Source organism: Bactrocera tryoni, chromosome 3, assembly GCF_016617805.1.
Source record: "Bactrocera tryoni isolate S06 chromosome 3, CSIRO_BtryS06_freeze2, whole genome shotgun sequence".
In the NCBI taxonomy this organism is placed as follows: Eukaryota; Metazoa; Arthropoda; class Insecta; order Diptera; family Tephritidae; genus Bactrocera; species Bactrocera tryoni.
The window spans coordinates 46084794-46093579 of NC_052501.1; the positions used below are offsets into that span (position 1 = coordinate 46084794).

Here is an 8786-nt window from a genome sequence, read left to right on the forward strand (position 1 = left end):
TGTGGTGAGTTTCGTTTTCCGTAAGATGTCTGGAGATGAGAGCGCTCAGCGATTACCTATATCTACATATGTACGTACGTATGTGTGTAACATTGCTTTTGTTTTGTGAGATACATTGCATAAAAGTATGTACATATAGTATATTGGTGTTTGGGGTGGTTTTAGCGACGTTTCTGCAACGCAATGCAAGAAGGATATCGAAACATCTGGCACAGTTGAGATAAATTTAGATGTAAGGTGACCAGACGCTGGAAATGTTTTAAAGAAATTTTTGAATTGTCTAATAATGAAATTGTTTCAAATACGCTGGTTGAATTGGTGGCTGGACTGTTAAGCCTTAATACGGACTTTGTAGGAAAGTTTTGAGCACAGGCAATGAAGTGAAGCCTGATAATATTTGGTGACGTACAAAGAAAGAATAATACAGAACAGAAAATGTGGATAACAGGCCTTTAGTAAGATATCTCGTTTATGTTCCACTCCTTTAGACGCACTTACTTATAGAACAGAATAGAGAGTTTCAAACTCAGTAACAGAAAAAGTGGATAACGAGTCTTTAATAAGATACCGAGCGGAAAAGAGTGGCAAACACTGAATTGACTCACCATGTACACATGTACAGTTGTCCACAAAATAATAGGAGTGCCGATATGAAAAATGTGTTTGGATGGATAACTTTTTTAAATCAAATGTAAATTACGCGGAACAATAACGGGATCCTAGCATTAAAATACAAAACAAATTTTTATAGTGATGATCGTTATTCTACTTCTGCTTTGCTAGTTCTCGGAAACACTTGTTATTGCTTTCCACAAAATAATAGGAGTATTAGATATGTACATATGTCGTTACCAAAATTGTCCTTAACATAAAAAATATTCACAAAATTAGAAAAGTACATAAGTATAGTTTCATAACCTACCAGCAATTTAAATTAGTTATTATTTTATTTAATCATTGGGTTTTTCTCCAGTGGGCAGATGAAATCATTGTACAGAGGAAAAGTGGGAAATGATAAAAAAATTGAGAAAACTAGGACAAACTTATGAAAAGATCCAAGAAATCGTAAAATGCTGTCCTAAAATAGTAGCAAATGCCTTAAATTATAGAAACAAAAATGAAACTCGTGGACGAAAGGGCAAAACATCCACTGCAGACGATCGCAATATAGTACGCTACTGCAAAATTTATCCTTTAGCTCTGGCGGAGCATCCATGACGAACTAAATTTGTCAGTTAATACTAAAACTGTTCATAGGCGTTTGGAGCAGAACAAATTATTTGCCAAAAGCCCACGAAAAGTACGGCTACTCAAAAAGAAGCACGTGGAAGTCCGCGTACAATTTGCAAAAGAGCATGGCTTCTGGCCCGTGGCTAAACGGCGAAGCATATTGTGGTCAGACGAATCCAAAGTTGAGTTATTTGGTAGTACAGGCCCTAGGAACTTTGTCCGACGTCCCCCTAACTCAGAATATAATCCCCGGTTTACCATAAACACCGTTAAACATGACGGCGCAAAATCTTGGTATAAGGTTGTTTTTCACATAGTGGAGTTGGTCCATTTCACTGAAGGCATCATGGATCAAAAAGCATGTGTCAAAATATTAGATGAGGTAATGTTACCACATGACCCTAAACATACTAGCAAGTGCGCCAAATAATGATTTAGGGCCAACGAGCTTGAAATTATACGGTGACCTGCGCAGTCTCCTGACCTCACCCCCCTGTGGACAGATATCAAGAAGAAAGTAGCTGAAGAGAAACCAACCAATTCGAGAGATTTATGGCCAGTAGTGAAAGAGGCTTGGAAAGGAATACCAATAAAACGTTGCTCACATCTCGGAGATGTGATGCTGTGTTAAAAAATCGAGGTTATTGAACGAAATATTAATTATTTTAATATTCTGTTAAACTTTGGAAGTATTATATTTTAAAATAAAAGAACGGTCTGGTATTACATAAAATACTCCTATTTTTTGTGGAACTAGTTTTTTAGTTTACTTGATATAAACTGCGATATAAAATTTTGTTTGTGTTTAATTGAAATACATATATGAAATGTGGAAATATTAGTAGATATTTAGCAAATTACATAGTGTAATTGGTGGTTTAGTAAGACCTTGATATATCTACACCTTTAAAAGATGGGCCATTAATATAAACTTTTTTAAAGATTTAGATAGATACACATCTAAGCAGACCCAAGTAATAATAAGTGTACACTTCACTTATATATGACACCGAAGGGAAATAACAAAAAATAGAATTGGGCCTAACATCTAGAAAAAATCGAAATCCCAATGAAATGCACATCCTTCACTAATATTTTATCCGATTATAAAAACATTGGCAACACATTTCTTTGTTAATTTGAATGAAATGTACGCTTTTTATTGATCTCTTCAAAGTAATTCTTTATATTGAGTGAAAAGGTTCACTTTTTCAATAATTAATTAGAATTTTGTTAGATAATGCATACAAATCTAGTCCTTGTTAGATTAGTTAAATTTTGGTTCTGAAACCTTAATGGTAACTAATTTAATATTCACTAAGAATTTGGGTGTATTATACTTCAAATTTGATGTGTTACCCACAGAAAACTAACATTGTAATATTCTCGTAACCGATGTCAATAAAAATCTTTTTGAAAAGATCATTTTTCTATTTAATAACGTTTTTTCATTTTAGACGTGTGGTTTTTAATGAGGCAATACTTTTTTCGAAGCTGGTCTTTTAGATAGCTTTTACTTGGTTTATAATTAGTTTGGTATGCTATTTCATAAGAGTAAGTCTGGTATAACGGAGTAGAATTTGCAATTTGTGCAAAATTATCACCAAAATAATGTTTCCGGTCGCGCAATTCGTTCCGTCCAATATTCCGTTGACATAATCTCCAACAGGGTCGGTAATTCGAGCAACCGTGGATGTTTACTCCAGTGGATAATGCGCATCCTCAGGGATGCCGTTCAAGGCGGTGCATGTTGATGTAGAAGATCTTCGGTTAAAGCAAGACGGCTCTATTTTCCATTCAGCCAGCGAAATAATCATTTTATTAAAAGAAAGCTTGGGTGAGAGCATTTTCTTGCATCGTGGGCTTGTCGCGTGGCCTCCAAGATAATGCGATTCAACACAGGTGGACTATTTTTTGCAGGATTATGCGTATGTATATAAGCCCGAGACGATTGACGCCTTGGAAAACATTATTCATGTGTTATTGATGATATGCGTCTCCAATGGGTTAGAAAGATAAAAAGATCGAAAATTGGGCTTCGCGGCTGGAGTTTATTCGACGATCGCGATAGTGACTTGCCCGAAAATTCTTATTTTTATAATAATACAAAATTCTTGGCCAGAAAATTAAATAATATGCGTTTTATTTCATCGAGAAAACCATATGTCGACAAAATATCCTTTATACCTAATATATTGAATCGAAACTTCGTTTCAAACTTAATATACCCTGTTCAGTGGTATAATAAATCCATTTCTACTAATAACAGTTGTGGTTGCGAAACTTATTCAATAGGCGAACGTGTTAATTGACTACTTTGGATAAGCAGCATAACACCGACAATGTAAGAAAAAATATAAATAATTTTTTATACCGAAATATAATTAAATAATTAAGTACAAATTCAATGGAAATTCACTTTTATGGAATTTTCATTTTCTTAAGTAAACACATATAATATGTGCCTGCTTTAGATGCAAAGAACAGCTTTTAACTTAAGCACATAATTACATGCACATATGAACATACATATGTATGTTCATACATATTGAAGATGTACATATCTATATATAGCTACGCATATACATATGTACTATATGTGTATATATATACATATATATTTATTTAAGAATGTAAGTACTTCCCATATACTATTTGCTTAGCATTCCAGTATTTTAGTCAGTCTTGTGATTAGTAAGTACACATTCATATCCGTATTTGTCTGCTCACAAAAGCCGGCATTGTGTGGTTTTAGTATTGAACAGCAGCAAATTGTGGTGAGTAATGCAGTATTTACAACATTTGCTTTTCTCAAATATGAATAGTTTTCCAAAGCGCATTTGTGACGTCAATTTGCGCACGTCATCGCCGCCACACTCTCGATTTCATCACAATTTTGCGTACTTAGCGACAGTTTGTTGAACTTTGGCTTGTTCACTACTTAAATACCTCATACATACATATGTATATATGTACATACATATATTTATACATTGTAATCTATTGCTAAAAGAGGTTGCTTGCACACGTCAGAAAAAGTAATAAATACAACTGAGACACGCTGTAAAAAAGTTGGAATGCCTCATGCGAGTGCGCAGGCTTATCTGCCAAGCGAGCAATTGTCGGTTTTAAAGTTAATTTAAATTAATTCAACCATAACTAGTTAATTAAATGAGCGAACAGGTTAACGGGTTGAACATTTTACTGAATTTCATAATTTCTAGATTATTTGTAATGCAAGTCAATTATTTAGATTGCAGCTGTAATGACAAAATGCCTAATATTCGAAAAAATTAAATCATCATCAGGTGAGAATTGCATTGGTCAGTTTGTATGTTAACTATATGCTATAGTTTTCTTATTAGAACCATTTTTTCAGAAATTATCGCAGTATCTTAGATAATAATTTATGCCAAATTTCCATACAAGAGTTTTATTTTCATCGCTCAGTTGGTATGTCAGAATATTTGTCCGATATTGATGTATGAAAGTTTTCAGAGTGGTATCTCAAAAACTGAGGGACCAGGATACCTTGAAAATAGAAAGGCCACCAAAAGCGACTATTACATAGCGTTCCTGGACAGTGTCAACGACGACGAAATCTTCGAAAAACGGCCGCCTTTTAGAAAAAGAAAGTGCTGTTTCACCAAGACAATACTTATGCCGTGTCAGAAGCTAGTGAAAACGATGGCAAAAATCTATAAATTAGGTTCGACTTGCTTCCGCATACTCTTGCTCTGGAAGTAAATTTAATCGAAATTGGGGCCTATTTTGAAACAAAAGACAAGATTGATAATGAAAGCTGGAAGGTCGCTATAGTCAGTGTATCACCTTTGAAGTGAACTATGTTGAATAAAAAAAGGGATAGATATAGATAGATAGATATTTATTTATTTCATGCACAATAAATATACAGGAAACAAGAGAAAAAAAAACAGCACTAGCTCGAGGCCATCAGCTGGTTTTACAAAAGAATACTAATTGACATTTCGTTTATGGATTACAAATATTATACAGTTAAGGTTAACTAAATTAAATGAGATAGGTTGCATGAGGCTATAAAACTAGATATCTTGCTTATGTTAAGTGCTGCAGTGTCGGAAAGAAGTTGTGATGGAACAGTCAAGCCAAAAATCCGTTGCCTTTGAATAGAAAAACGAGGGCAGATGTCCAAGATATGCTTCACAGATGTGCTCATTGCTCCGCAAACGTTGCATAATGATACTCCATGACTAAGAAGATGTCCGTGAGTGATCTGCGTGTGGCCCAAACGAAGTCTTGTGAAAACGAGAATGTCTCACTGTTTAGCATCGGAAGGAAAAGTAGGCCTAATTTTTGTTGGATTAATATCTGCATAATGGTGAACATATTCTTTCCACTTTAGTAAGGATTTATTGTTAATATACTGCCGTACATGTCTCGACAAATCGGCCTTTTCAAAAGTGTCAAAACAGATAACTGGGTCATTATGAAGACTCTTCGCAACAGAGTCAGCTAGTTCATTGCCTTGGATGCCACAATGGCCAGGAATCCACATCAATTTAATTTTGTTTTTGTGTTTAATTAGCAAATCCCTGGTGTGGGTTACTAGAACGCTGTCCTTTTTAAATTTCCAGAGGGCATCAATGGCAGACCGACTGTCAGTACAAATGCAGAAATTGCCCTTGGTTTTCGATGCAATTAAGGCGGCTTGATAGATAGCAAAGATTTCACTGGTGTAGATGGAGCAATGATTAGGCAGGATACCTTTTCTTAAAACATCAAGGTTTTCAGAGACTACTGCAAATGAGGTTGAAAATTTGGTTTTCGAACCATCGGTAAAAATAAAGTTGAATGCTTTTTGACTTAGCTCAGCTTTATATTCCAGAAAATTTTGCGCGTAAAGTTGTGGACAGGTGTTTTGCTTCTGAAATGTTTGTAAACGGGTTTCAATTGATAAGTCTGACAGCAGCCAAGGCGGGTAGTTTGGGTACACTTTCCGAGTTGGTTTAACTGATACATTTAATTTCTTGGCAGTGATCAGTACACGGTGTATCGCTGAGAGCCGTTTTGGAAGATACTTTCGATTGGAAGCTTTAAGTATTTCGTCAAAGAGGTGGCTGTTATTGCAGCATAAAATTTTGTATATAAGGCTTGCAGTCATGTATTCGATTCTCTCATTTATGCTAGGGAGTCCAGATTCAGTTAGCATATTGTCGACGGGGGTGGTGGTGAAGGCCCGTAAGCTTTTCCGCACCGCTGCGTAAGGCGTTAAATCGCATGATCTTGGAATCATTGGACCGTATTTTTTCAAAGATACTGTTGGACGCAACGTTACGGTGAATGGCGATCGCTATCGTTCGATGCTAACAAACTTTTTGTTGCCAAAAATGGAAGAACTGAACTTGGTTGACATGTGGTTTCAACAAGATGGCGCTACATGCCACACAGCTCGCGATTCTATGGCCATTTTGAGGGAAAACTTCGGAGAACAATTCATCTCAAGAAATGGACCCGTAAGTTGTACCGTAATATGTACCTTTTAAGCTGGTAGTTCCACTCTAGGATGTCTCTTCTGGACATGTTACCCAAGTCTAAAGTCTACAGAAATAAGTAAGCTTTTCCGCACCGCTGCGTAATATGCAGCACAGAGAAGATTTAAGTTGCTTTTGGCACAGGTTCCATAGATTGGCAGCGCGTAGTCAATTACAGTTAAAAATAATGCTTTAACAATATTACAAAGTGTAGGAGTATGAACAAGTGATTTTTTAGACGAAAAATATTTTATAATATTGAGGCGTTTGATAAGTTTATTTCTAATATAATTACAGTGAAACCTGAAAGTGTATTTACAATCAAATAAAACGCCTAATGCAAAATTTATCGGTTCTTTATTTGAAACGTTAGATTGGTTCATGACATTTACTTTTTGACGATAATTTCATTTAAATGTTGACCGCGGCTGCGTCTTAGGTGGTCCATTCGGAAAGTCCAATTTTGGGCAACTTTTTCGAGCATTTCGGCCGGAATAGCCCGAATTTCTTCGGAAATGTTGTCTTCCAAAGCTGGAATAGTTGCTGGCTTATTTCTGTAGACTTTAGACTTGACGTAGCCCCACAACAAATAGTCTAAAGGCGTTAAATCGCATGATCTTGGTGGCCAACTTACGGGTCCATTTCTTGAGATGAATTGTTCTCCGAAGTTTTCCCTCAAAATGGCCATAGAATCGCGAGCTGTGTGGCATGTAGCGCCATCTTGTTGAAACCACATGTCAACCAAGTTCAGTTCTTCCATTTTTGGCAACAAAAAGCTTGTTAGCATCGAACGATAGCGATCGCCATTCACCGTAACGTTGCGTCCAACAGCATCTTTGAAAATATACGGTCCAATGATTCCACCAGCGTACAAACCACACCAAACAGTGCATTTTTCGGGATGCATGGGCAGTTGGCCACCAAGATCATGCGATTTAACGCCTTTAGACTATATTTTTGTGGGGCTACGTCAAGTCTAAAGTCTACAGAAATAAGCCAGCAACTATTCCAGCTTTGAAGACAACATTTCCGAAGAAATTCGGCTATTCCGGCCGAAATGCTCGAAAAAGTTGCCCAAAATTGACTTTCCGAATGGACCACCCAAGACGCAGCCGCGGTCAACATTTAAATGAAATTATCTTCAAAAAGTAAATGTCATGAACCAATCTAACGTTTCAAATAAAGAACCGATGAGATTTTGCAAATTTTATGCGTTTTTTTTTAAAAAAAAGTTATCAAGCTCTTAAAAAATCACCCGATATTTGGGCAGCATTTTTTCCGACAGATATGCAAGGTATTGCACTTCTCATATGATATAATCGCTCCTGACTGAGCCGACCAGACAGTAATGTCATTAAGGACTTTACAAAAAATCGCCTGAACCGTTTCAAGGCTGTCCTCTTTAGTATATATTAAAACGTCATCAGCATAAATCCCGTAACTTACTTTGTACTTATCTATAATTTGACTTATTTCATCAAATGCAATAATAAATAACACTACCGAAAGAGGAGAACCTTGAGGAATCCCATTTTGCAAATCATATATCTCGGATGAAACGCCATTTACTCTGACTAAAAATTTTCTATTCGTTAGAAAGTTTTTGACAAAGTTATACATTCTGCCACCCACTTTCTTAGTTGCCTTAAAACTACGTGTGCTCCAATGCGGTCAAAAGCCTTTTGGAAGTCAAGGGAAAGAGCTGTGATGTGTTTTTTACTGGATAAAGCATTCGAACAGAAATGATCGAAAGTTAATAGGGAATCGATGGTACTATGACCGCTTTTAAACCCAACTTGAGTAGATCTTAACAATTTGTTTCTAGAAGCAAACCACATCCAACCTGTGGGCAATTATTTTCTCCCAGAACTTTACTATTTAACCACAAGTAAGGGATATGGGCCGAAAACTTGATATATATTATCCGCTGGTTTGTTTGAAAAACTTGTGGATGGGAGATACAAAAGCGCACTTCCAACTTTGAGGAAAATACCAGATGAAAAAATGCTGTTAATAGGTTTATCAGCCTCATTTTAAATGAAT

General features: G+C 36.1%; 1 pseudogene; it reads right to left on the bottom strand.

The window, feature by feature from the left end:
- Window positions 1-5223: 5223 nt before the first annotated feature.
- LOC120772063 lies at window positions 5224-6460 on the bottom strand (annotated as a pseudogene).
- Window positions 6461-8786: the final 2326 nt, after the last annotated feature.